The sequence below is a fragment of the Nelumbo lutea genome, chromosome 4 (genome assembly GCF_056320005.1).
Source record: "Nelumbo lutea isolate HS-2025 chromosome 4, American lotus-T2T, whole genome shotgun sequence".
NCBI classification, from domain to species: domain Eukaryota; kingdom Viridiplantae; phylum Streptophyta; class Magnoliopsida; order Proteales; family Nelumbonaceae; genus Nelumbo; species Nelumbo lutea.
Window position 1 is genome coordinate 52,684,827 of NC_142687.1, and position 23,153 is coordinate 52,707,979.

At 46.5% G+C, this 23,153-nt stretch overlaps 48 non-coding genes across 48 annotated transcripts; all 48 read right to left on the minus strand.

Moving 5' to 3' along the window:
- Positions 1 to 312: 312 nt before the first annotated feature.
- On the minus strand, positions 313 to 431 carry LOC148859534 (5S ribosomal RNA). Its single transcript, XR_016096206.1, has one exon. It is a non-coding gene; the product is annotated as a 5S ribosomal RNA (ribosomal RNA).
- A 359-nt stretch (positions 432 to 790) lies between these two features.
- LOC148859535 (5S ribosomal RNA) lies at positions 791 to 909 on the minus strand. Its single transcript, XR_016097636.1, has one exon. It is a non-coding gene; the product is annotated as a 5S ribosomal RNA (ribosomal RNA).
- Positions 910 to 1,268: 359 nt separating this feature from the next.
- On the minus strand, positions 1,269 to 1,387 carry LOC148859536 (5S ribosomal RNA). The gene has a single exon (XR_016095659.1). It is a non-coding gene; the product is annotated as a 5S ribosomal RNA (ribosomal RNA).
- Positions 1,388 to 1,746: 359 nt separating this feature from the next.
- LOC148859537 (5S ribosomal RNA) lies at positions 1,747 to 1,865 on the minus strand. Its single transcript, XR_016095765.1, has one exon. It is a non-coding gene; the product is annotated as a 5S ribosomal RNA (ribosomal RNA).
- Positions 1,866 to 2,224: 359 nt separating this feature from the next.
- On the minus strand, positions 2,225 to 2,343 carry LOC148859538 (5S ribosomal RNA). The gene has a single exon (XR_016098493.1). It is a non-coding gene; the product is annotated as a 5S ribosomal RNA (ribosomal RNA).
- A 359-nt stretch (positions 2,344 to 2,702) lies between these two features.
- LOC148859539 (5S ribosomal RNA) lies at positions 2,703 to 2,821 on the minus strand. Its single transcript, XR_016095623.1, has one exon. It is a non-coding gene; the product is annotated as a 5S ribosomal RNA (ribosomal RNA).
- Positions 2,822 to 3,180: 359 nt separating this feature from the next.
- LOC148859540 (5S ribosomal RNA) lies at positions 3,181 to 3,299 on the minus strand. The gene has a single exon (XR_016096588.1). It is a non-coding gene; the product is annotated as a 5S ribosomal RNA (ribosomal RNA).
- A 359-nt stretch (positions 3,300 to 3,658) lies between these two features.
- LOC148859541 (5S ribosomal RNA) lies at positions 3,659 to 3,777 on the minus strand. The gene has a single exon (XR_016098497.1). It is a non-coding gene; the product is annotated as a 5S ribosomal RNA (ribosomal RNA).
- Positions 3,778 to 4,136: 359 nt separating this feature from the next.
- On the minus strand, positions 4,137 to 4,255 carry LOC148859542 (5S ribosomal RNA). Its single transcript, XR_016095939.1, has one exon. It is a non-coding gene; the product is annotated as a 5S ribosomal RNA (ribosomal RNA).
- A 359-nt stretch (positions 4,256 to 4,614) lies between these two features.
- On the minus strand, positions 4,615 to 4,733 carry LOC148859543 (5S ribosomal RNA). The gene has a single exon (XR_016095940.1). It is a non-coding gene; the product is annotated as a 5S ribosomal RNA (ribosomal RNA).
- Positions 4,734 to 5,092: 359 nt separating this feature from the next.
- LOC148859544 (5S ribosomal RNA) lies at positions 5,093 to 5,211 on the minus strand. Its single transcript, XR_016098501.1, has one exon. It is a non-coding gene; the product is annotated as a 5S ribosomal RNA (ribosomal RNA).
- Positions 5,212 to 5,570: 359 nt separating this feature from the next.
- Positions 5,571 to 5,689, minus strand: LOC148859545 (5S ribosomal RNA). The gene has a single exon (XR_016098503.1). It is a non-coding gene; the product is annotated as a 5S ribosomal RNA (ribosomal RNA).
- A 359-nt stretch (positions 5,690 to 6,048) lies between these two features.
- LOC148859546 (5S ribosomal RNA) lies at positions 6,049 to 6,167 on the minus strand. The gene has a single exon (XR_016096528.1). It is a non-coding gene; the product is annotated as a 5S ribosomal RNA (ribosomal RNA).
- A 359-nt stretch (positions 6,168 to 6,526) lies between these two features.
- Positions 6,527 to 6,645, minus strand: LOC148859547 (5S ribosomal RNA). Its single transcript, XR_016095665.1, has one exon. It is a non-coding gene; the product is annotated as a 5S ribosomal RNA (ribosomal RNA).
- A 359-nt stretch (positions 6,646 to 7,004) lies between these two features.
- On the minus strand, positions 7,005 to 7,123 carry LOC148859548 (5S ribosomal RNA). Its single transcript, XR_016095914.1, has one exon. It is a non-coding gene; the product is annotated as a 5S ribosomal RNA (ribosomal RNA).
- Positions 7,124 to 7,482: 359 nt separating this feature from the next.
- LOC148859549 (5S ribosomal RNA) lies at positions 7,483 to 7,601 on the minus strand. Its single transcript, XR_016098504.1, has one exon. It is a non-coding gene; the product is annotated as a 5S ribosomal RNA (ribosomal RNA).
- Positions 7,602 to 7,960: 359 nt separating this feature from the next.
- Positions 7,961 to 8,079, minus strand: LOC148859550 (5S ribosomal RNA). The gene has a single exon (XR_016095644.1). It is a non-coding gene; the product is annotated as a 5S ribosomal RNA (ribosomal RNA).
- A 359-nt stretch (positions 8,080 to 8,438) lies between these two features.
- Positions 8,439 to 8,557, minus strand: LOC148859551 (5S ribosomal RNA). Its single transcript, XR_016095941.1, has one exon. It is a non-coding gene; the product is annotated as a 5S ribosomal RNA (ribosomal RNA).
- A 359-nt stretch (positions 8,558 to 8,916) lies between these two features.
- Positions 8,917 to 9,035, minus strand: LOC148859552 (5S ribosomal RNA). Its single transcript, XR_016098506.1, has one exon. It is a non-coding gene; the product is annotated as a 5S ribosomal RNA (ribosomal RNA).
- A 359-nt stretch (positions 9,036 to 9,394) lies between these two features.
- Positions 9,395 to 9,513, minus strand: LOC148859553 (5S ribosomal RNA). Its single transcript, XR_016096873.1, has one exon. It is a non-coding gene; the product is annotated as a 5S ribosomal RNA (ribosomal RNA).
- Positions 9,514 to 9,872: 359 nt separating this feature from the next.
- On the minus strand, positions 9,873 to 9,991 carry LOC148859554 (5S ribosomal RNA). The gene has a single exon (XR_016098507.1). It is a non-coding gene; the product is annotated as a 5S ribosomal RNA (ribosomal RNA).
- Positions 9,992 to 10,350: 359 nt separating this feature from the next.
- LOC148859555 (5S ribosomal RNA) lies at positions 10,351 to 10,469 on the minus strand. The gene has a single exon (XR_016098509.1). It is a non-coding gene; the product is annotated as a 5S ribosomal RNA (ribosomal RNA).
- Positions 10,470 to 10,828: 359 nt separating this feature from the next.
- Positions 10,829 to 10,947, minus strand: LOC148859556 (5S ribosomal RNA). Its single transcript, XR_016096045.1, has one exon. It is a non-coding gene; the product is annotated as a 5S ribosomal RNA (ribosomal RNA).
- A 359-nt stretch (positions 10,948 to 11,306) lies between these two features.
- On the minus strand, positions 11,307 to 11,425 carry LOC148859557 (5S ribosomal RNA). The gene has a single exon (XR_016095759.1). It is a non-coding gene; the product is annotated as a 5S ribosomal RNA (ribosomal RNA).
- A 359-nt stretch (positions 11,426 to 11,784) lies between these two features.
- LOC148859558 (5S ribosomal RNA) lies at positions 11,785 to 11,903 on the minus strand. Its single transcript, XR_016098510.1, has one exon. It is a non-coding gene; the product is annotated as a 5S ribosomal RNA (ribosomal RNA).
- A 359-nt stretch (positions 11,904 to 12,262) lies between these two features.
- LOC148859559 (5S ribosomal RNA) lies at positions 12,263 to 12,381 on the minus strand. Its single transcript, XR_016095630.1, has one exon. It is a non-coding gene; the product is annotated as a 5S ribosomal RNA (ribosomal RNA).
- A 359-nt stretch (positions 12,382 to 12,740) lies between these two features.
- On the minus strand, positions 12,741 to 12,859 carry LOC148859560 (5S ribosomal RNA). The gene has a single exon (XR_016095942.1). It is a non-coding gene; the product is annotated as a 5S ribosomal RNA (ribosomal RNA).
- A 359-nt stretch (positions 12,860 to 13,218) lies between these two features.
- LOC148859561 (5S ribosomal RNA) lies at positions 13,219 to 13,337 on the minus strand. Its single transcript, XR_016098513.1, has one exon. It is a non-coding gene; the product is annotated as a 5S ribosomal RNA (ribosomal RNA).
- Positions 13,338 to 13,696: 359 nt separating this feature from the next.
- LOC148859562 (5S ribosomal RNA) lies at positions 13,697 to 13,815 on the minus strand. The gene has a single exon (XR_016098514.1). It is a non-coding gene; the product is annotated as a 5S ribosomal RNA (ribosomal RNA).
- Positions 13,816 to 14,174: 359 nt separating this feature from the next.
- Positions 14,175 to 14,293, minus strand: LOC148859563 (5S ribosomal RNA). The gene has a single exon (XR_016096438.1). It is a non-coding gene; the product is annotated as a 5S ribosomal RNA (ribosomal RNA).
- A 359-nt stretch (positions 14,294 to 14,652) lies between these two features.
- LOC148859564 (5S ribosomal RNA) lies at positions 14,653 to 14,771 on the minus strand. The gene has a single exon (XR_016098515.1). It is a non-coding gene; the product is annotated as a 5S ribosomal RNA (ribosomal RNA).
- Positions 14,772 to 15,130: 359 nt separating this feature from the next.
- On the minus strand, positions 15,131 to 15,249 carry LOC148859565 (5S ribosomal RNA). The gene has a single exon (XR_016095688.1). It is a non-coding gene; the product is annotated as a 5S ribosomal RNA (ribosomal RNA).
- A 359-nt stretch (positions 15,250 to 15,608) lies between these two features.
- Positions 15,609 to 15,727, minus strand: LOC148859566 (5S ribosomal RNA). The gene has a single exon (XR_016095944.1). It is a non-coding gene; the product is annotated as a 5S ribosomal RNA (ribosomal RNA).
- A 359-nt stretch (positions 15,728 to 16,086) lies between these two features.
- LOC148859567 (5S ribosomal RNA) lies at positions 16,087 to 16,205 on the minus strand. The gene has a single exon (XR_016096425.1). It is a non-coding gene; the product is annotated as a 5S ribosomal RNA (ribosomal RNA).
- Positions 16,206 to 16,564: 359 nt separating this feature from the next.
- LOC148859568 (5S ribosomal RNA) lies at positions 16,565 to 16,683 on the minus strand. Its single transcript, XR_016096377.1, has one exon. It is a non-coding gene; the product is annotated as a 5S ribosomal RNA (ribosomal RNA).
- Positions 16,684 to 17,042: 359 nt separating this feature from the next.
- LOC148859569 (5S ribosomal RNA) lies at positions 17,043 to 17,161 on the minus strand. The gene has a single exon (XR_016096529.1). It is a non-coding gene; the product is annotated as a 5S ribosomal RNA (ribosomal RNA).
- A 359-nt stretch (positions 17,162 to 17,520) lies between these two features.
- Positions 17,521 to 17,639, minus strand: LOC148859570 (5S ribosomal RNA). Its single transcript, XR_016096428.1, has one exon. It is a non-coding gene; the product is annotated as a 5S ribosomal RNA (ribosomal RNA).
- Positions 17,640 to 17,998: 359 nt separating this feature from the next.
- LOC148859571 (5S ribosomal RNA) lies at positions 17,999 to 18,117 on the minus strand. The gene has a single exon (XR_016096087.1). It is a non-coding gene; the product is annotated as a 5S ribosomal RNA (ribosomal RNA).
- Positions 18,118 to 18,476: 359 nt separating this feature from the next.
- Positions 18,477 to 18,595, minus strand: LOC148859572 (5S ribosomal RNA). The gene has a single exon (XR_016098516.1). It is a non-coding gene; the product is annotated as a 5S ribosomal RNA (ribosomal RNA).
- A 359-nt stretch (positions 18,596 to 18,954) lies between these two features.
- On the minus strand, positions 18,955 to 19,073 carry LOC148859573 (5S ribosomal RNA). The gene has a single exon (XR_016096257.1). It is a non-coding gene; the product is annotated as a 5S ribosomal RNA (ribosomal RNA).
- A 378-nt stretch (positions 19,074 to 19,451) lies between these two features.
- On the minus strand, positions 19,452 to 19,570 carry LOC148859574 (5S ribosomal RNA). Its single transcript, XR_016095945.1, has one exon. It is a non-coding gene; the product is annotated as a 5S ribosomal RNA (ribosomal RNA).
- Positions 19,571 to 19,929: 359 nt separating this feature from the next.
- On the minus strand, positions 19,930 to 20,048 carry LOC148859575 (5S ribosomal RNA). The gene has a single exon (XR_016098518.1). It is a non-coding gene; the product is annotated as a 5S ribosomal RNA (ribosomal RNA).
- A 359-nt stretch (positions 20,049 to 20,407) lies between these two features.
- On the minus strand, positions 20,408 to 20,526 carry LOC148859576 (5S ribosomal RNA). The gene has a single exon (XR_016096874.1). It is a non-coding gene; the product is annotated as a 5S ribosomal RNA (ribosomal RNA).
- A 359-nt stretch (positions 20,527 to 20,885) lies between these two features.
- Positions 20,886 to 21,004, minus strand: LOC148859577 (5S ribosomal RNA). Its single transcript, XR_016098522.1, has one exon. It is a non-coding gene; the product is annotated as a 5S ribosomal RNA (ribosomal RNA).
- Positions 21,005 to 21,363: 359 nt separating this feature from the next.
- On the minus strand, positions 21,364 to 21,482 carry LOC148859578 (5S ribosomal RNA). Its single transcript, XR_016095946.1, has one exon. It is a non-coding gene; the product is annotated as a 5S ribosomal RNA (ribosomal RNA).
- A 359-nt stretch (positions 21,483 to 21,841) lies between these two features.
- Positions 21,842 to 21,960, minus strand: LOC148859579 (5S ribosomal RNA). The gene has a single exon (XR_016095631.1). It is a non-coding gene; the product is annotated as a 5S ribosomal RNA (ribosomal RNA).
- Positions 21,961 to 22,319: 359 nt separating this feature from the next.
- Positions 22,320 to 22,438, minus strand: LOC148859580 (5S ribosomal RNA). The gene has a single exon (XR_016095947.1). It is a non-coding gene; the product is annotated as a 5S ribosomal RNA (ribosomal RNA).
- A 359-nt stretch (positions 22,439 to 22,797) lies between these two features.
- On the minus strand, positions 22,798 to 22,916 carry LOC148859581 (5S ribosomal RNA). The gene has a single exon (XR_016098525.1). It is a non-coding gene; the product is annotated as a 5S ribosomal RNA (ribosomal RNA).
- Between the last annotated feature and the right edge of the window lie 237 nt (positions 22,917 to 23,153).

Here is a 23,153-nt window from a genome sequence, read left to right on the forward strand (position 1 = left end):
CCCTCCGTTAATTCTTTCAGATTTGAAAAAACGGTATATGCAACTTTCCTCCCTTGGTTACCGTGCACAAGCTCCCAGGTGAGCGGAGTTATTCCTTTCTAGATCTGCCGCACCCCCGGATAAATGTAGTAATATCGCGGGGCCCACAATGCACGACGAATGCCAAAAGCCCGGTTTTGCACCGTTCCCATTCAGTAATGACGGTCGTTCCGCAAATGGTGCGAGTATCCGGCACGTTGTTTCCAGTTGTCTCGCCGAAACGACATATGGAATTTGCAAATAGTATATCAAAAATAAAATATTAATAAAATTGGGGTGCAACACGAGGACTTCCCAGGAGGTCACCCATCCTAGTACTACTCTCGCCCAAGCACGCTTAACTTCGGAGTTCTGATGGGATCCGGTGCATTAGTGCTGGTATGATAGCACCCGTTTGCTTCTTGTTCGCTTTAATCTTTATGCACTCATTATCTTGCTCCCCTCCGTTAATTCTTTCAGTTTTGAAAAAACGGTGTATGCAACTTTCCTCCCTTGGTGACCGTGCACAAGCTCCCAGGTGAGCGGAGTTATTCCTTTCTAGATCTGCCGCATCCCCGGATAAATGTAGTAATATCGCGGGGCCCACAATGCACGACGAATGCCAAAAGCCCGGTTTTGCACCGTTCCCATTCAGTAATGACGGTCGTTCCGCAAATGGTCCGAGTATCCGGCACGTTGTTTCCAGTTGTCTCGCCGAAACGACATATGGAATTTGCAAATAGTATATCAAAAATAAAATATTAATAAAATTGGGGTGAAACACGAGGACTTCCCAGGAGGTCACCCATCCTAATACTACTCTCGCCCAAACACGCTTAACTTCGGAGTTCTGATGGGATCCGGTGCATTAGTGCTGGTATGATCGCACCCGTTTGCTTCTTGTTCGTTTTAATCTTTATGCACTCATTATCTTGCTCCCCTCCGTTAATTCTTTCAGATTTGAAAAAACGGTATATGCAACTTTCCTCCCTTGGTTACCGTGCACAAGCTCCCAGGTGAGCGGAGTTATTCCTTTCTAGATCTGCCGCATCCCCGGATAAATGTAGTAATATCGCGGGGCCCACAATGCACGACGAATGCCAAAAGCCCGGTTTTGCACCGTTCCCATTCAGTAATGACGGTCGTTCCGCAAATGGTCCGAGTATCCGGCACGTTGTTTCCAGTTGTCTCGCCGAAACGACATATGGAATTTGCAAATAGTATATCAAAAATAAAATATTAATAAAATTGGGGTGCAACACGAGGACTTCCCAGAAGGTCACCCATCCTAGTACTACTCTCGCCCAAGCACGCTTAACTTCGGAGTTCTGATGGGATCCGGTGCATTAGTGCTGGTATGATCGCACCCGTTTGCTTCTTGTTCGTTTTAATCTTTATGCACTCATTATCTTGCTCCCCTCCGTTAATTCTTTCAGATTTGAAAAAACGGTATATGCAACTTTCCTCCCTTGGTTACCGTGCACAAGCTCCCAGGTGAGCGGAGTTATTCCTTTCTAGATCTGCCGCATCCCCGGATAAATGTAGTAATATCGCGGGGCCCACAATGCACGACGAATGCCAAAAGCCCGGTTTTGCACCGTTCCCATTCAGTAATGACGGTCGTTCCGCAAATGGTCCGAGTATCCGGCACGTTGTTTCCAGTTGTCTCGCCGAAACGACATATGGAATTTGCAAATAGTATATCAAAAATAAAATATTAATAAAATTGGGGTGCAACACGAGGACTTCCCAGAAGGTCACCCATCCTAGTACTACTCTCGCCCAAGCACGCTTAACTTCGGAGTTCTGATGGGATCCGGTGCAATAGTGCTGGTATGATCGCACCCGTTTGCTTCTTGTTCGTTTTAATCTTTATGCACTCATTATCTTGCTCCCCTCCGTTAATTCTTTCAGATTTGAAAAAACGGTATATGCAACTTTCCTCCCTTGGTTACCGTGCACAAGCTCCCAGGTGAGCGGAGTTATTCCTTTCTAGATCTGCCGCATCCCCGGATAAATGTAGTAATATCGCGGGGCCCACAATGCACGACGAATGCCAAAAGCCCGGTTTTGCACCGTTCCCATTCAGTAATGACGGTCGTTCCGCAAATGGTCCGAGTATCCGGCACGTTGTTTCCAGTTGTCTCGCCGAAACGACATATGGAATTTGCAAATAGTATATCAAAAATAAAATATTAATAAAATTGGGGTGCAACACGAGGACTTCCCAGGAGGTCACCCATCCTAGTACTACTCTCGCCCAAGCACGCTTAACTTCGGAGTTCTGATGGGATCCGGTGCATTAGTGCTGGTATGATCGCACCCGTTTGCTTCTTGTTCGTTTTAATCTTTATGCACTCATTATCTTTCTCCCCTCCGTTAATTCTTTCAGATTTGAAAAAACGGTATATGCAACTTTCCTCCCTTGGTTACCGTGCACAAGCTCCCAGGTGAGCGGAGTTATTCCTTTCTAGATCTGCCGCATCCCCGGATAAATGTAGTAATATCGCGGGGCCCACAATGCACGACGAATGCCAAAAGCCCGGTTTTGCACCGTTCCCATTCAGTAATGACGGTCGTTCCGCAAATGGTCCGAGTATCCGGCACGTTGTTTCCAGTTGTCTCGCCGAAACGACATATGGAATTTGCAAATAGTATATCAAAAATAAAATATTAATAAAATTGGGGTGCAACACGAGGACTTCCCAGGAGGTCACCCATCCAAGTACTACTCTCGCCCAAGCACGCTTAACTTCGGAGTTCTGATGGGATCCGGTGCATTAGTGCTGGTATGATCGCACCCGTTTGCTTCTTGTTCGTTTTAATCTTTATGCACTCATTATCTTGCTCCCCTCCGTTAATTCTTTCAGATTTGAAAAAACGGTATATGCAACTTTCCTCCCTTGGTTACCGTGCACAAGCTCCCAGGTGAGCGGAGTTATTCCTTTCTAGATCTGCCGCATCCCCGGATAAATGTAGTAATATCGCGGGGCCCACAATGCACGACGAATGCCAAAAGCCCGGTTTTGCACCGTTCCCATTCAGTAATGACAGTCGTTCCGCAAATGGTCCGAGTATCCGGCACGTTGTTTCCAGTTGTCTCGCCGAAACGACATATGGAATTTGCAAATAGTATATCAAAAATAAAATATTAATAAAATTGGGGTGCAACACGAGGACTTCCCAGGAGGTCACCCATCCTAGTACTACTCTCGCCCAAGCACGCTTAACTTCGGAGTTCTGATGGGATCCGGTGCATTAGTGCTTGTATGATCGCACCCGTTTTCTTCTTGTTCGCTTTAATCTTTATGCACTCACTATCTTGCTCCCCTCCATTAATTCTTTCAGACTTGAAAAAACGGTGTATGCAACTTTCCTCCCTTGGTAACCGTGCACAAGCTCCCAGGTGAGCGGAGTTATTCCTTTCTAGATCTGCCGCATCCCCGGATAAATGTAGTAATATCGCGGGGCCCACAATGCACGACGAATGCCAAAAGCCCGGTTTTGCACCGTTCCCATTCAGTAATGACGGTCGTTCCGCAAATGGTCCGAGTATCCGGCACGTTGTTTCCAGTTGTCTCGCCGAAACGACATATGGAATTTGCAAATAGTATATCAAAAATAAAATATTAATAAAATTGGGGTGCAACACGAGGACTTCCCAGGAGGTCACCCATCCTAGTACTACTCTCGCCCAAGCACGCTTAACTTCGGAGTTCTGATGGGATCCGGTGCATTAGTGCTGGTATGATCGCACCCGTTTGCTTCTTGTTCGCTTTAATCTTTATGCACTCATTATCTTGCTCCCCTCCGTTAATTCTTTCAGATTTGAAAAAACGGTGTATGCAACTTTCCTCCCTTGGTAACCGTGCACAAGCTCCCAGGTGAGCGGAGTTATTCCTTTCTAGATCTGCCGCATCCCCGGATAAATGTAGTAATATCGCGGGGCCCACAATGCACGACGAATGCCAAAAGCCCGGTTTTGCACCGTTCCCATTCAGTAATGACGGTCGTTCCGCAAATGGTCCGAGTATCCGGCACGTTGTTTCCAGTTGTCTCGCCGAAACGACATATGGAATTTGCAAATAGTATATCAAAAATAAAATATTAATAAAATTGGGGAGCAACACGAGGACTTCCCAGGAGGTCACCCATCCTAGTACTACTCTCGCCCAAGCACGCTTAACTTCGGAGTTCTGATGGGATCCGGTGCATTAGTGCTGGTATGATCGCACCCGTTTGCTTCTTGTTCGTTTTAATCTTTATGCACTCATTATCTTGCTCCCCTCCGTTAATTCTTTCAGATTTGAAAAAACGGTATATGCAACTTTCCTCCCTTGGTTACCGTGCACAAGCTCCCAGGTGAGCGGAGTTATTCCTTTCTAGATCTGCCGCATCCCCGGATAAATGTAGTAATATCGCGGGGCCCACAATGCACGACGAATGCCAAAAGCCCGGTTTTGCACCGTTCCCATTCAGTAATGACGGTCGTTCCGCAAATGGTCCGAGTATCCGGCACGTTGTTTCCAGTTGTCTCGCCGAAACGACATATGGAATTTGCAAATAGTATATCAAAAATAAAATATTAATAAAATTGGGGAGCAACACGAGGACTTCCCAGGAGGTCACCCATCCTAGTACTACTCTCGCCCAAGCACGCTTAACTTCGGAGTTCTGATGGGATCCGGTGCATTAGTGCTGGTATGATCGCACCCGTTTGCTTCTTGTTCGTTTTAATCTTTATGCACTCATTATCTTGCTCCCCTCCGTTAATTCTTTCAGATTTGAAAAAACGGTATATGCAACTTTCCTCCCTTGGTTACCGTGCACAAGCTCCCAGGTGAGCGGAGTTATTCCTTTCTAGATCTGCCGCATCCCCGGATAAATGTAGTAATATCGCGGGGCCCACAATGCACGACGAATGCCAAAAGCCCGGTTTTGCACCGTTCCAATTCAGTAATGACGGTCGTTCCGCAAATGGTGCGAGTATCCGGCACGTTGTTTCCAGTTGTCTCGCCGAAACGACATATGGAATTTGCAAATAGTATATCAAAAATAAAATATTAATAAAATTGGGGTGCAACACGAGGACTTCCCAGGAGGTCACCCATCCTAGTACTACTCTCGCCCAAGCACGCTTAACTTCGGAGTTCTGATGGGATCCGGTGCATTAGTGCTGGTATGATCGCACCCGTTTGCTTCTTGTTCGCTTTAATCTTTATGCACTCATTATCTTGCTCACCTCCGTTAATTCTTTCAGATTTGAAAAAACGGTGTATGCAACTTTCCTCCCTTGGTGACCGTGCACAAGCTCCCAGGTGAGCGGAGTTATTCCTTTCTAGATCTGCCGCATCCCCGGATAAATGTAGTAATATCGCGGGGCCCACAATGCACGACGAATGCCAAAAGCCCGGTTTTGCACCGTTCCCATTCAGTAATGACGGTCGTTCCGCAAATGGTCCGAGTATCCGGCACGTTGTTTCCAGTTGTCTCGCCGAAACGACATATGGAATTTGCAAATAGTATATCAAAAATAAAATATTAATAAAATTGGGGTGCAACACGAGGACTTCCCAGGAGGTCACCCATCCTAGTACTACTCTCGCCCAAGCACGCTTAACTTCGGAGTTCTGATGGGATCCGGTGCATTAGTGCTGGTATGATCGCACCCCTTTGCTTCTTGTTCGCTTTAATCTTTATGCACTCATTATCTTGCTCCCCTCCGTTAATTCTTTCAGATTTGAAAAAACGGTATATGCAACTTTCCTCCCTTGGTTACCGTGCACAAGCTCCCAGGTGAGCGGAGTTATTCCTTTCTAGATCTGCCGCATCCCCGGATAAATGTAGTAATATCGCGGGGCCCACAATGCACGACGAATGCCAAAAGCCCGGTTTTGCACCGTTCCCATTCAGTAATGACGGTCGTTCCGCAAATGGTCCGAGTATCCGGCACGTTGTTTCCAGTTGTCTCGCCGAAACGACATATGGAATTTGCAAATAGTATATCAAAAATAAAATATTAATAAAATTGGGGTGCAACACGAGGACTTCCCAGGAGATCACCCATCCTAGTACTACTCTCGCCCAAACACGCTTAACTTCGGAGTTCTGATGGGATCCGGTGCATTAGTGCTGGTATGATCGCACCCGTTTGCTTCTTGTTCGCTTTAATCTTTATGCACTCATTATCTTGCTCCCCTCCGTTAATTCTTTCAGATTTGAAAAAACGGTGTATGCAACTTTCCTCCCTTGGTAACCGTGCACAAGCTCCCAGGTGAGCGGAGTTATTCCTTTCTAGATCTGCCGCATCCCCGGATAAATGTAGTAATATCGCGGGGCCCACAATGCACGACGAATGCCAAAAGCCCGGTTTTGCACCGTTCCCATTCAGTAATGACGGTCGTTCCGCAAATGGTCCGAGTATCCGGCACGTTGTTTCCAGTTGTCTCGCCGAAACGACATATGGAATTTGCAAATAGTATATCAAAAATAAAATATTAATAAAATTGGGGTGCAACACGAGGACTTCCCAGGAGGTCACCCATCCTAGTACTACTCTCGCCCAAGCACCCTTAACTTCGGAGTTCTGATGGGATCCGGTGCATTAGTGCTGGTATGATCGCACCCGTTTGCTTCTTGTTCGCTTTAATCTTTATGCACTCATTATCTTGCTCCCCTCCGTTAATTCTTTCAGATTTGAAAAAACGGTGTATGCAACTTTCCTCCCTTGGTGACCGTGCACAAGCTCCCAGGTGAGCGGAGTTATTCCTTTCTAGATCTGCCGCATCCCCGGATAAATGTAGTAATATCGCGGGGCCCACAATGCACGACGAATGCCAAAAGCCCGGTTTTGCACCGTTCCCATTCAGTAATGACGGTCGTTCTGCAAATGGTCCGAGTATCCGGCACGTTGTTTCCACTTGTCTCGCCGAAACGACATATGGAATTTGCAAATAGTATATCAAAAATAAAATATTAATAAAATTGGTGTGCAACACGAGGACTTCCCAGGAGGTCACCCATCCTAGTACTACTCTCGCCCAAGCACGCTTAACTTCGGAGTTCTGATGGGATCCGGTGCATTAGTGCTGGTATGATCGCACCCGTTTGCTTCTTGTTCGTTTTAATCTTTATGCACTCATTATCTTGCTCCCCTCCGTTAATTCTTTCAGATTTGAAAAAACGGTATATGCAACTTTCCTCCCTTGGTTACCGTGCACAAGCTCCCAGGTGAGCGGAGTTATTCCTTTCTAGATCTGCCGCATCCCCGGATAAATGTAGTAATATCGCGGGGCCCACAATGCACGACGAATGCCAAAAGCCCGATTTTGCACCGTTCCCATTCAGTAATGACGGTCGTTCCGCAAATGGTCCGAGTATCCGGCACGTTGTTTCCAGTTGTCTCGCCGAAACGACATATGGAATTTGCAAATAGTATATCAAAAATAAAATATTAATAAAATTGGGGTGCAACACGAGGACTTCCCAGGAGGTCACCCATCCTAGTACTACTCTCGCCCAAGCACGCTTAACTTCGGAGTTCTGATGGGATCCGGTGCATTAGTGCTGGTATGATCGCACCCCTTTGCTTCTTGTTCGTTTTAATCTTTATGCACTCATTATCTTGCTCCCCTCCGTTAATTCTTTCAGATTTGAAAAAACGGTATATGCAACTTTCCTCCCTTGGTTACCGTGCACAAGCTCCCAGGTGAGCGGAGTTATTCCTTTCTAGATCTGCCGCATCCCCGGATAAATGTAGTAATATCGCGGGGCCCACAATGCACGACGAATGCCAAAAGCCCGGTTTTGCACCGTTCCCATTCAGTAATGACGGTCGTTCCGCAAATGGTCCGAGTATCCGGCACGTTGTTTCCAGTTGTCTCGCCGAAACGACATATGGAATTTGCAAATAGTATATCAAAAATAAAATATTAATAAAATTGGGGTGCAACACGAGGACTTCCCAGGAGGTCACCCATCCTGGTACTACTCTCGCCCAAGCACGCTTAACTTCGGAGTTCTGATGGGATCCGGTGCATTAGTGCTGGTATGATCGCACCCGTTTGCTTCTTGTTCGCTTTAATCTTTATGCACTCATTATCTTGCTCCCCTCCGTTAATTCTTTCAGATTTGAAAAAACGGTGTATGCAACTTTCCTCCCTTGGTAACCGTGCACAAGCTCCCAGGTGAGCGGAGTTATTCCTTTCTAGATCTGCCGCATCCCCGGATAAATGTAGTAATATCGCGGGGCCCACAATGCACGACGAATGCCAAAAGCCCGGTTTTGCACCGTTCCCATTCAGTAATGACGGTCGTTCCGCAAATGGTCCGAGTATCCGGCACGTTGTTTCCAGTTGTCTCGCCGAAACGACATATGGAATTTGCAAATAGTATATCAAAAATAAAATATTAATAAAATTGGGGAGCAACACGAGGACTTCCCAGGAGGTCACCCATCCTAGTACTACTCTCGCCCAAGCACGCTTAACTTCGGAGTTCTGATGGGATCCGGTGCATTAGTGCTGGTATGATCGCACCCGTTTGCTTCTTGTTCGTTTTAATCTTTATGCACTCATTATCTTGCTCCCCTCCGTTAATTCTTTCAGATTTGAAAAAACGGTATATGCAACTTTCCACCCTTGGTTACCGTGCACAAGCTCCCAGGTGAGCGGAGTTATTCCTTTCTAGATCTGCCGCATCCCCGGATAAATGTAATAATATCGCGGGGCCCACAATGCACGACGAATGCCAAAAGCCCGGTTTTGCACCGTTCCCATTCAGTAATGACGGTCGTTCCGCAAATGGTGCGAGTATCCGGCACGTTGTTTCCAGTTGTCTCGCCGAAACGACATATGGAATTTGCAAATAGTATATCAAAAATAAAATATTAATAAAATTGGGGTGCAACACGAGGACTTCCCAGGAGGTCACCCATCCTAGTACTACTCTCGCCCAAGCACGCTTAACTTCGGAGTTCTGATGGGATCCGGTGCATTAGTGCTGGTATGATCGCACCCGTTTGCTTCTTGTTCGCTTTAATCTTTATGCACTCATTATCTTGCTCACCTCCGTTAATTCTTTCAGTTTTGAAAAAACGGTGTATGCAACTTTCCTCCCTTGGTGACCGTGCACAAGCTCCCAGGTGAGCGGAGTTATTCCTTTCTAGATCTGCCGCATCCCCGGATAAATGTAGTAATATCGCGGGGCCCACAATGCACGACGAATGCCAAAAGCCCGGTTTTGCACCGTTCCCATTCAGTAATGACGGTCGTTCCGCAAATGGTCCGAGTATCCGGCACGTTGTTTCCAGTTGTCTCGCCGAAACGACATATGGAATTTGCAAATAGTATATCAAAAATAAAATATTAATAAAATTGGGGTGCAACACGAGGACTTTCCAGGAGGTCACCCATCCTAGTACTACTCTCACCCAAGCACGCTTAACTTCGGAGTTCTGATGGGATCCGGTGCATTAGTGCTGGTATGATCGCACCCGTTTGCTTCTTGTTCGTTTTAATCTTTATGCACTCATTATCTTGCTCCCCTCCGTTAATTCTTTCAGATTTGAAAAAACGGTATATGCAACTTTCCTCCCTTGGTTACCGTGCACAAGCTCCCAGGTGAGCGGAGTTATTCCTTTCTAGATCTGCCGCATCCCCGGATAAATGTAGTAATATCGCGGGGCCCACAATGCACGACGAATGCCAAAAGCCCGATTTTGCACCGTTCCCATTCAGTAATGACGGTCGTTCCGCAAATGGTCCGAGTATCCGGCACGTTGTTTCCAGTTGTCTCGCCGAAACGACATATGGAATTTGCAAATAGTATATCAAAAATAAAATATTAATAAAATTGGGGTGCAACACGAGGACTTCCCAGGAGGTCACCCATCCTAGTACTACTCTCGCCCAAGCACGCTTAACTTCGGAGTTCTGATGGGATCCGGTGCATTAGTGCTGGTATGATCGCACCCGTTTGCTTCTTGTTCGTTTTAATCTTTATGCACTCATTATCTTGCTCCCCTCCGTTAATTCTTTCAGATTTGAAAAAACGGTATATGCAACTTTCCACCCTTGGTTACCGTGCACAAGCTCCCAGGTGAGCGGAGTTATTCCTTTCTAGATCTGCCGCATCCCCGGATAAATGTAGTAATATCGCGGGGCCCACAATGCACGACGAATGCCAAAAGCCCGGTTTTGCACCGTTCCCATTCAGTAATGACGGTCGTTCCGCAAATGGTGCGAGTATCCGGCACGTTGTTTCCAGTTGTCTCGCCGAAACGACATATGGAATTTGCAAATAGTATATCAAAAATAAAATATTAATAAAATTGGGGTGCAACACGAGGACTTCCCAGGAGGTCACCCATCCTAGTACTACTCTCGCCCAAGCACGCTTAACTTCGGAGTTCTGATGGGATCCGGTGCATTAGTGCTGGTATGATCGCACCCGTTTGCTTCTTGTTCGCTTTAATCTTTATGCACTCATTATCTTGCTCACCTCCGTTAATTCTTTCAGATTTGAAAAAACGGTGTATGCAACTTTCCTCCCTTGGTGACCGTGCACAAGCTCCCAGGTGAGCGGAGTTATTCCTTTCTAGATCTGCCGCATCCCCGGATAAATGTAGTAATATCGCGGGGCCCACAATGCACGACGAATGCCAAAAGACCGGTTTTGCACCGTTCCCATTCAGTAATGACGGTCGTTCCGCAAATGGTCCGAGTATCCGGCACGTTGTTTCCAGTTGTCTCGCCGAAACGACATATGGAATTTGCAAATAGTATATCAAAAATAAAATATTAATAAAATTGGGGTGCAACACGAGGACTTCCCAGGAGGTCACCCATCCTAGTACTACTCTCACCCAAGCACGCTTAACTTCGGAGTTCTGATGGGATCCGGTGCATTAGTGCTGGTATGATCGCACCCGTTTGCTTCTTGTTCGTTTTAATCTTTATGCACTCATTATCTTGCTCCCCTCCGTTAATTCTTTCAGATTTGAAAAAACGGTATATGCAACTTTCCTCCCTTGGTTACCGTGCACAAGCTCCCAGGTGAGCGGAGTTATTCCTTTCTAGATCTGCCGCATCCCCGGATAAATGTAGTAATATCGCGGGGCCCACAATGCACGACGAATGCCAAAAGCCCGATTTTGCACCGTTCCCATTCAGTAATGACGGTCGTTCCGCAAATGGTCCGAGTATCCGGCACGTTGTTTCCAGTTGTCTCGCCGAAACGACATATGGAATTTGCAAATAGTATATCAAAAATAAAATATTAATAAAATTGGGGTGCAACACGAGGACTTCACAGGAGGTCACCCATCCTAGTACTACTCTCGCCCAAGCACGCTTAACTTCGGAGTTCTGATGGGATCCGGTGCATTAGTGCTGGTATGATCGCACCCATTTGCTTCTTGTTCGCTTTAATCTTTATGCACTCATTATCTTGCTCCCCTCCGTTAATTCTTTCAGATTTGAAAAAACGGTGTATGCAACTTTCCTCCCTTGGTAACCGTGCACAAGCTCCCAGGTGAGCGGAGTTATTCCTTTCTAGATCTGCCGCATCCCCGGATAAATGTAGTAATATCGCGGGGCCCACAATGCACGACGAATGCCAAAAGCCCGGTTTTGCACCGTTCCCATTCAGTAATGACGGTCGTTCCGCAAATGGTCCGAGTATCCGGCACGTTGTTTCCACTTGTCTCGCCGAAACGACATATGGAATTTGCAAATAGTATATCAAAAATAAAATATTAATAAAATTGGGGTGCAACACGAGGACTTCCCAGGAGGTCACCCATCCTAGTACTACTCTCGCCCAAGCACGCTTAACTTCGGAGTTCTGATGGGATCCGGTGCATTAGTGCTGGTATGATCGCACCCGTTTGCTTCTTGTTCGTTTTAATCTTTATGCACTCATTATCTTGCTCCCCTCCGTTAATTCTTTCAGATTTGAAAAAACGGTATATGCAACTTTCCTCCCTTGGTTACCGTGCACAAGCTCCCAGGTGAGCGGAGTTATTCCTTTCTAGATCTGCCGCACCCCCGGATAAATGTAGTAATATCGCGGGGCCCACAATGCACGACGAATGCCAAAAGCCCGGTTTTGCACCGTTCCCATTCAGTAATGACGGTCGTTCCGCAAATGGTGCGAGTATCCGGCACGTTGTTTCCAGTTGTCTCGCCGAAACGACATATGGAATTTGCAAATAGTATATCAAAAATAAAATATTAATAAAATTGGGGTGCAACACGAGGACTTCCCAAGAGGTCACCCATCCTAGTACTACTCTCGCCCAAGCACGCTTAACTTCGGAGTTCTGATGGGATCCGGTGCATTAGTGCTGGTATGATCGCACCCGTTTGCTTCTTGTTCGCTTTAATCTTTATGCACTCATTATCTTGCTCCCCTCCGTTAATTCTTTCAGATTTGAAAAAACGGTGTATGCAACTTTCCTCCCTTGGTAACCGTGCACAAGCTCCCAGGTGAGCGGAGTTATTCCTTTCTAGATCTGCCGCATCCCCGGATAAATGTAGTAATATCGCGGGGCCCACAATGCACGACGAATGCCAAAAGCCCGGTTTTGCACCGTTCCCATTCAGTAATGACGGTCGTTCCGCAAATGGTCCGAGTATCCGGCACGTTGTTTCCAGTTGTCTCGCCGAAACGACATATGGAATTTGCAAATAGTATATCAAAAATAAAATATTAATAAAATTGGGGAGCAACACGAGGACTTCCCAGGAGGTCACCCATCCTAGTACTACTCTCGCCCAAGCACGCTTAACTTCGGAGTTCTGATGGGATCCGGTGCATTAGTGCTGGTATGATCGCACCCGTTTGCTTCTTGTTCGTTTTAATCTTTATGCACTCATTATCTTGCTCCCCTCCGTTAATTCTTTCAGATTTGAAAAAACGGTATATGCAACTTTCCTCCCTTGGTTACCGTGCACAAGCTCCCAGGTGAGCGGAGTTATTCCTTTCTAGATCTGCCGCATCCCCGGATAAATGTAGTAATATCGCGGGGCCCACAATGCACGACGAATGCCAAAAGCCCGGTTTTGCACCGTTCCCATTCAGTAATGACGGTCGTTCCGCAAATGGTGCGAGTATCCGGCACGTTGTTTCCAGTTGTCTCGCCGAAACGACATATGGAATTTGCAAATAGTATATCAAAAATAAAATATTAATAAAATTGGGGTGCAACACGAGGACTTCCCAGGAGGTCACCCATCCTAGTACTACTCTCGCCCAAGCACGCTTAACTTCGGAGTTCTGATGGGATCCGGTGCATTAGTGCTGGTATGATCGCACCCGTTTGCTTCTTGTTCGCTTTAATCTTTATGCACTCATTATCTTGCTCCCCTCCGTTAATTCTTTCAGATTTGAAAAAACGGTATATGCAACTTTCCTCCCTTGGTTACCGTGCACAAGCTCCCAGGTGAGCGGAGTTATTCCTTTCTAGATCTGCCGCATCCCCGGATAAATGTAGTAATATCGCGGGGCCCACAATGCACGACGAATGCCAAAAGCCCGATTTTGCACCGTTCCCATTCAGTAATGACGGTCGTTCCGCAAATGGTCCGAGTATCCGGCACGTTGTTTCCAGTTGTCTCGCCGAAACGACATATGGAATTTGCAAATAGTATATCAAAAATAAAATATTAATAAAATTGGGGTGCAACACGAGGACTTCCCAGGAGGTCACCCATCCTAGTACTACTCTCGCCCAAGCACGCTTAACTTCGGAGTTCTGATGGGATCCGGTGCATTAGTGCTGGTATGATCGCACCCATTTGCTTCTTGTTCGCTTTAATCTTTATGCACTCATTATCTTGCTCCCCTCCGTTAATTCTTTCAGATTTGAAAAAACGGTGTATGCAACTTTCCTCCCTTGGTAACCGTGCACAAGCTCCCAGGTGAGCGGAGTTATTCCTTTCTAGATCTGCCGCATCCCCGGATAAATGTAGTAATATCGCGGGGCCCACAATGCACGACGAATGCCAAAAGCCCGGTTTTGCACCGTTCCCATTCAGTAATGACGGTCGTTCCGCAAATGGTCCGAGTATCCGGCACGTTGTTTCCACTTGTCTCGCCGAAACGACATATGGAATTTGCAAATAGTATATCAAAAATAAATTATTAATAAAATTGGGGAGCAACACAAGGACTTCCCAGGAGGTCACCCATCCTAGTACTACTCTCGCCCAAGCACGCTTAACTTCGGAGTTCTGATGGGATCCGGTGCATTAGTGCTGGTATGATCGCACCCGTTTGCTTCTTGTTCGTTTTAATCTTTATGCACTCATTATCTTGCTCCCCTCCGTTAATTCTTTCAGATTTGAAAAAACGGTATATGCAACTTTCCTCCCTTGGTTACCGTGCACAAGCTCCCAGGTGAGCGGAGTTATTCCTTTCTAGATCTGCCGCACCCCCGGATAAATGTAGTAATATCGCGGGGCCCACAATGCACGACGAATGCCAAAAGCCCGGTTTTGCACCGTTCCCATTCAGTAATGACGGTCGTTCCGCAAATGGTGCGAGTATCCGGCACGTTGTTTCCAGTTGTCTCGCCGAAACGACATATGGAATTTGCAAATAGTATATCAAAAATAAAATATTAATAAAATTGGGGTGCAACACGAGGACTTCCCAGGAGGTCACCCATCCTAGTACTACTCTCGCCCAAGCACGCTTAACTTCGGAGTTCTGATGGGATCCGGTGCATTAGTGCTGGTATGATCGCACCCGTTTGCTTCTTGTTCGCTTTAATCTTTATGCACTCATTATCTTGCTCACCTCCGTTAATTCTTTCAGATTTGAAAAAACGGTGTATGCAACTTTCCTCCCTTGGTGACCGTGCACAAGCTCCCAGGTGAGCGGAGTTATTCCTTTCTAGATCTGCCGCATCCCCGGATAAATGTAGTAATATCGCGGGGCCCACAATGCACGACGAATGCCAAAAGCCCGGTTTTGCACCGTTCCCATTCAGTAATGACGGTCGTTCCGCAAATGGTCCGAGTATCCGGCACGTTGTTTCCAGTTGTCTCGCCGAAACGACATATGGAATTTGCAAATAGTATATCAAAAATAAAATATTAATAAAATTGGGGTGCAACACGAGGACTTCCCAGGAGGTCACCCATCCTAGTACTACTCTCGCCCAAGCACGCTTAACTTCGGAGATCTGATGGGATCCGGTGCATTAGTGCTGGTATGATCGCACCCGTTTGCTTCTTGTTCGTTTTAATCTTTATGCACTCATTATCTTGCTCCCCTCCGTTAATTCTTTCAGATTTGAAAAAACGGTATATGCAACTTTCCTCCCTTGGTAACCGTGCACAAGCTCCCAGGTGAGCGGAGTTATTCCTTTCTAGATCTGCCGCATCCCCGGATAAATGTAGTAATATCGCGGGGCCCACAATGCACGACGAATGCCAAAAGCCCGGTTTTGCACCGTTCCCATTCAGTAATGACGGTCGTTCCGCAAATGGTCCGAGTATCCGGCACGTTGTTTCCAGTTGTCTCGCCGAAACGACATATGGAATTTGCAAATAGTATATCAAAAATAAAATATTAATAAAATTGGGGAGCAACACGAGGACTTCCCAGGAGGTCACCCATCCTAGTACTACTCTCGCCCAAGCACGCTTAACTTCGGAGTTCTGATGGGATCCGGTGCATTAGTGCTGGTATGATCGCACCCGTTTGCTTCTTGTTCGTTTTAATCTTTATGCACTCATTATCTTGCTCCCCTCCGTTAATTCTTTCAGATTTGAAAAAACGGTATATGCAACTTTCCTCCCTTGGTTACCGTGCACAAGCTCCCAGGTGAGCGGAGTTATTCCTTTCTAGATCTGCCGCATCCCCGGATAAATGTAGTAATATCGCGGGGCCCACAATGCACGACGAATGCCAAAAGCCCGGTTTTGCACCGTTCCAATTCAGTAATGACGGTCGTTCCGCAAATGGTGCGAGTATCCGGCACGTTGTTTCCAGTTGTCTCGCCGAAACGACATATGGAATTTGCAAATAGTATATCAAAAATAAAATATTAATAAAATTGGGGTGCAACACGAGGACTTCCCAGGAGGTCACCCATCCTAGTACTACTCTCGGCCAAGCACGCTTAACTTCGGAGTTCTGATGGGATCCGGTGCATTAGTGCTGGTATGATCGCACCCGTTTGCTTCTTGTTCGCTTTAATCTTTATGCACTCATTATCTTGCTCACCTCCGTTAATTCTTTCAGATTTGAAAAAACGGTGTATGCAACTTTCCTCCCTTGGTGACCGTGCACAAGCTCCCAGGTGAGCGGAGTTATTCCTTTCTAGATCTGCCGCATCCCCGGATAAATGTAGTAATATCGCGGGGCCCACAATGCACGACGAATGCCAAAAGCCCGGTTTTGCACCGTTCCCATTCAGTAATGACGGTCGTTCCGCAAATGGTCCGAGTATCCGGCACGTTGTTTCCAGTTGTCTCGCCGAAACGACATATGGAATTTGCAAAAAGTATATCAAAAATAAAATATTAATAAAATTGGGGTGCAACACGAGGACTTCCCAGGAGGTCACCCATCCTAGTACTACTCTCGCCCAAGCACGCTTAATTTCGGAGTTCTGATGGGATCCGGTGCATTAGTGCTGGTATGATCGCACCCCTTTGCTTCTTGTTCGTTTTAATCTTTATGCACTCATTATCTTGCTCCCCTCCGTTAATTCTTTCAGATTTGAAAAAACGGTATATGCAACTTTCCTCCCTTGGTTACCGTGCACAAGCTCCCAGGTGAGCGGAGTTATTCCTTTCTAGATCTGCCGCATCCCCGGATAAATGTAGTAATATCGCGGGGCCCACAATGCACGACGAATGCCAAAAGCCCGGTTTTGCACCGTTCCCATTCAGTAATGACGGTCGTTCCGCAAATGGTCCGAGTATCCGGCACGTTGTTTCCAGTTGTCTCGCCGAAACGACATATGGAATTTGCAAATAGTATATCAAAAATAAAATATTAATAAAATTGGGGTGCAACACGAGGACTTCCCAGGAGATCACCCATCCTAGTACTACTCTCGCCCAAACACGCTTAACTTCGGAGTTCTGATGGGATCCGGTGCATTAGTGCTGGTATGATCGCACCCGTTTGCTTCTTGTTCGCTTTAATCTTTATGCACTCATTATCTTGCTCCCCTCCGTTAATTCTTTCAGATTTGAAAAAACGGTGTATGCAACTTTCCTCCCTTGGTAACCGTGCACAAGCTCCCAGGTGAGCGGAGTTATTCCTTTCTAGATCTGCCGCATCCCCGGATAAATGTAGTAATATCGCGGGGCCCACAATGCACGACGAATGCCAAAAGCCCGGTTTTGCACCGTTCCCATTCAGTAATGACGGTCGTTCCGCAAATGGTCCGAGTATCCGGCACGTTGTTTCCAGTTGTCTCGCCGAAACGACATATGGAATTTGCAAATAGTATATCAAAAATAAAATATTAATAAAATTGGGGTGCAACACGAGGACTTCCCAGGAGGTCACCCATCCTAGTACTACTCTCGCCCAAGCACCCTTAACTTCGGAGTTCTGATGGGATCCGGTGCATTATTGCTGGTATGATCGCACCCGTTTGCTTCTTGTTCGCTTTAATCTTTATGCACTCATTATCTTGCTCACCTCCGTTAATTCTTTCAGTTTTGAAAAAACGGTGTATGCAACTTTCCTCCCTTGGTGACCGTGCACAAGCTCCCAGGTGAGCGGAGTTATTCCTTTCTAGATCTGCCGCATCCCCGGATAAATGTAGTAATATCGCGGGGCCCACAATGCACGACGAATGCCAAAAGCCCGGTTTTGCACCGTTCCCATTCAGTAATGACGGTCGTTCCGCAAATGGTCCGAGTATCCGGCACGTTGTTTCCACTTGTCTCGCCGAAACGACATATGGAATTTGCAAATAGTATATCAAAAATAAAATATTAATAAAATTGGTGTGCAACACGAGGACTTCCCAGGAGGTCACCCATCCTGGTACTACTCTCGCCCAAGCACGCTTAACTTCGGAGTTCTGATGGGATCCGGTGCATTAGTGCTGGTATGATCGCACCCGTTTGCTTCTTGTTCGTTTTAATCTTTATGCACTCATTATCTTGCTCCCCTCCGTTAATTCTTTCAGATTTGAAAAAACGGTATATGCAACTTTCCTCCCTTGGTTACCGTGCACAAGCTCCCAGGTGAGCGGAGTTATTCCTTTCTAGATCTGCCGCATCCCCGGATAAATGTAGTAATATCGCGGGGCCCACAATGCACGACGAATGCCAAAAGCCCGATTTTGCACCGTTCCCATTCAGTAATGACGGTCGTTCCGCAAATGGTCCGAGTATCCGGCACGTTGTTTCCAGTTGTCTCGCCGAAACGACATATGGAATTTGCAAATAGTATATCAAAAATAAAATATTAATAAAATTGGGGTGCAACACGAGGACTTCCCAGGAGGTCACCCATCCTAGTACTACTCTCGCCCAAGCACGCTTAACTTCGGAGTTCTGATGGGATCCGGTGCATTAGTGCTGGTATGATCGCACCCCTTTGCTTCTTGTTCGTTTTAATCTTTATGCACTCATTATCTTGCTCCCCTCCGTTAATTCTTTCAGATTTGAAAAAACGGTATATGCAACTTTCCTCCCTTGGTTACCGTGCACAAGCTCCCAGGTGAGCGGAGTTATTCCTTTCTAGATCTGCCGCATCCCCGGATAAATGTAGTAATATCGCGGGGCCCACAATGCACGACGAATGCCAAAAGCCCGGTTTTGCACCGTTCCCATTCAGTAATGACGGTCGTTCCGCAAATGGTCCGAGTATCCGGCACGTTGTTTCCAGTTGTCTCGCCGAAACGACATATGGAATTTGCAAATAGTATATCAAAAATAAAATATTAATAAAATTTGTGTGCAACACGAGGACTTCCCAGGAGGTCACCCATCCTGGTACTACTCTCGCCCAAGCACGCTTAACTTCGGAGTTCTGATGGGATCCGGTGCATTAGTGCTGGTATGATCGCACCCGTTTGCTTCTTGTTCGCTTTAATCTTTCTTGTTCGCTTTAATCTTTATGCACTCATTATCTTGCTCCCCTCCGTTAATTCTTTCAGATTTGAAAAAACGGTGTATGCAACTTTCCTCCCTTGGTAACCGTGCACAAGCTCCCAGGTGAGCGGAGTTATTCCTTTCTAGATCTGCCGCATCCCCGGATAAATGTAGTAATATCGCGGGGCCCACAATGCACGACGAATGCCAAAAGCCCGGTTTTGCACCGTTCCCATTCAGTAATGACGGTCGTTCCGCAAATGGTCCGAGTATCCGGCACGTTGTTTCCAGTTGTCTCGCCGAAACGACATATGGAATTTGCAAATAGTATATCAAAAATAAAATATTAATAAAATTGGGGAGCAACACGAGGACTTCCCAGGAGGTCACCCATCCTAGTACTACTCTCGCCCAAGCACGCTTAACTTCGGAGTTCTGATGGGATCCGGTGCATTAGTGCTGGTATGATCGCACCCGTTTGCTTCTTGTTCGTTTTAATCTTTATGCACTCATTATCTTGCTCCCCTCCGTTAATTCTTTCAGATTTGAAAAAACGGTATATGCAACTTTCCACCCTTGGTTACCGTGCACAAGCTCCCAGGTGAGCGGAGTTATTCCTTTCTAGATCTGCCGCATCCCCGGATAAATGTAGTAATATCGCGGGGCCCACAATGCACGACGAATGCCAAAAGCCCGGTTTTGCACCGTTCCCATTCAGTAATGACGGTCGTTCCGCAAATGGTGCGAGTATCCGGCACGTTGTTTCCAGTTGTCTCGCCGAAACGACATATGGAATTTGCAAATAGTATATCAAAAATAAAATATTAATAAAATTGGGGTGCAACACGAGGACTTCCCAGGAGGTCACCCATCCTAGTACTACTCTCGCCCAAGCACGCTTAACTTCGGAGTTCTGATGGGATCCGGTGCATTAGTGCTGGTATGATCGCACCCGTTTGCTTCTTGTTCGCTTTAATCTTTATGCACTCATTATCTTGCTCACCTCCGTTAATTCTTTCAGTTTTGAAAAAACGGTGTATGCAACTTTCCTCCCTTGGTGACCGTGCACAAGCTCCCAGGTGAGCGGAGTTATTCCTTTCTAGATCTGCCGCATCCCCGGATAAATGTAGTAATATCGCGGGGCCCACAATGCACGACGAATGCCAAAAGACCGGTTTTGCACCGTTCCCATTCAGTAATGACGGTCGTTCCGCAAATGGTCCGAGTATCCGGCACGTTGTTTCCAGTTGTCTCGCCGAAACGACATATGGAATTTGCAAATAGTATATCAAAAATAAAATATTAATAAAATTGGGGTGCAACACGAGGACTTTCCAGGAGGTCACCCATCCTAGTACTACTCTCACCCAAGCACGCTTAACTTCGGAGTTCTGATGGGATCCGGTGCATTAGTGCTGGTATGATCGCACCCGTTTGCTTCTTGTTCGTTTTAATCTTTATGCACTCATTATCTTGCTCCCCTCCGTTAATTCTTTCAGATTTGAAAAAACGGTATATGCAACTTTCCTCCCTTGGTTACCGTGCACAAGCTCCCAGGTGAGCGGAGTTATTCCTTTCTAGATCTGCCGCATCCCCGGATAAATGTAGTAATATCGCGGGGCCCACAATGCACGACGAATGCCAAAAGCCCGATTTTGCACCGTTCCCATTCAGTAATGACGGTCGTTCCGCAAATGGTCCGAGTATCCGGCACGTTGTTTCCAGTTGTCTCGCCGAAACGACATATGGAATTTGCAAATAGTATATCAAAAATAAAATATTAATAAAATTGGGGTGCAACACGAGGACTTCCCAGGAGGTCACCCATCCTAGTACTACTCTCGCCCAAGCACGCTTAACTTCGGAGTTCTGATGGGATCCGGTGCATTAGTGCTGGTATGATCGCACCCATTTGCTTCTTGTTCGCTTTAATCTTTATGCACTCATTATCTTGCTCCCCTCCGTTAATTCTTTCAGATTTGAAAAAACGGTGTATGCAACTTTCCTCCCTTGGTAACCGTGCACAAGCTCCCAGGTGAGCGGAGTTATTCCTTTCTAGATCTGCCGCATCCCCGGATAAATGTAGTAATATCGCGGGGCCCACAATGCACGACGAATGCCAAAAGCCCGGTTTTGCACCGTTCCCATTCAGTAATGACGGTCGTTCCGCAAATGGTCCGAGTATCCGGCACGTTGTTTCCACTTGTCTCGCCGAAACGACATATGGAATTTGCAAATAGTATATCAAAAATAAAATATTAATAAAATTGGGGAGCAACACGAGGACTTCCCAGGAGGTCACCCATCCTAGTACTACTCTCGCCCAAGCACGCTTAACTTCGGAGTTCTGATGGGATCCGGTGCATTAGTGCTGGTATGATCGCACCCGTTTGCTTCTTGTTCGTTTTAATCTTTATGCACTCATTATCTTGCTCCCCTCCGTTAATTCTTTCAAATTTGAAAAAACGGTATATGCAACTTTCCTCCCTTGGTTACCGTGCACAAGCTCCCAGGTGAGCGGAGTTATTCCTTTCTAGATCTGCCGCACCCCCGGATAAATGTAGTAATATCGCGGGGCCCACAATGCACGACGAATGCCAAAAGCCCGGTTTTGCACCGTTCCCATTCAGTAATGACGGTCGTTCCGCAAATGGTGCGAGTATCCGGCACGTTGTTTCCAGTTGTCTCGCCGAAACGACATATGGAATTTGCAAATAGTATATCAAAAATAAAATATTAATAAAATTGGGGTGCAACACGAGGACTTCCCAAGAGGTCACCCATCCTAGTACTACTCTCGCCCAAGCACGCTTAACTTCGGAGTTCTGATGGGATCCGGTGCATTAGTGCTGGTATGATCGCACCCGTTTGCTTCTTGTTCGCTTTAATCTTTATGCACTCATTATCTTGCTCCCCTCCGTTAATTCTTTCAGATTTGAAAAAACGGTGTATGCAACTTTCCTCCCTTGGTAACCGTGCACAAGCTCCCAGGTGAGCGGAGTTATTCCTTTCTAGATCTGCCGCATCCCCGGATAAATGTAGTAATATCGCGGGGCCCACAATGCACGACGAATGCCAAAAGCCCGGTTTTGCACCGTTCCCATTCAGTAATGACGGTCGTTCCGCAAATGGTCCGAGTATCCGGCACGTTGTTTCCAGTTGTCTCGCCGAAACGACATATGGAATTTGCAAATAGTATATCAAAAATAAAATATTAATAAAATTGGGGAGCAACACGAGGACTTCCCAGGAGGTCACCCATCCTAGTACTACTCTCGCCCAAGCACGCTTAACTTCGGAGTTCTGATGGGATCCGGTGCATTAGTGCTGGTATGATCGCACCCGTTTGCTTCTTGTTCGTTTTAATCTTTATGCACTCATTATCTTGCTCCCCTCCGTTAATTCTTTCAGATTTGAAAAAACGGTATATGCAACTTTCCTCCCTTGGTTACCGTGCACAAGCTCCCAGGTGAGCGGAGTTATTCCTTTCTAGATCTGCCGCATCCCCGGATAAATGTAGTAATATCGCGGGGCCCACAATGCACGACGAATGCCAAAAGCCCGGTTTTGCACCGTTCCCATTCAGTAATGACGGTCGTTCCGCAAATGGTGCGAGTATCCGGCACGTTGTTTCCAGTTGTCTCGCCGAAACGACATATGGAATTTGCAAATAGTATATCAAAAATAAAATATTAATAAAATTGGGGTGCAACACGAGGACTTCCCAGGAGGTCACCCATCCTAGTACTACTCTCGCCCAAGCACGCTTAACTTCGGAGTTCTGATGGGATCCGGTGCATTAGTGCTGGTATGATCGCACCCGTTTGCTTCTTGTTCGCTTTAATCTTTATGCACTCATTATCTTGCTCCCCTCCGTTAATTCTTTCAGATTTGAAAAAACGGTATATGCAACTTTCCTCCCTTGGTTACCGTGCACAAGCTCCCAGGTGAGCGGAGTTATTCCTTTCTAGATCTGCCGCATCCCCGGATAAATGTAGTAATATCGCGGGGCCCACAATGCACGACGAATGCCAAAAGCCCGATTTTGCACCGTTCCCA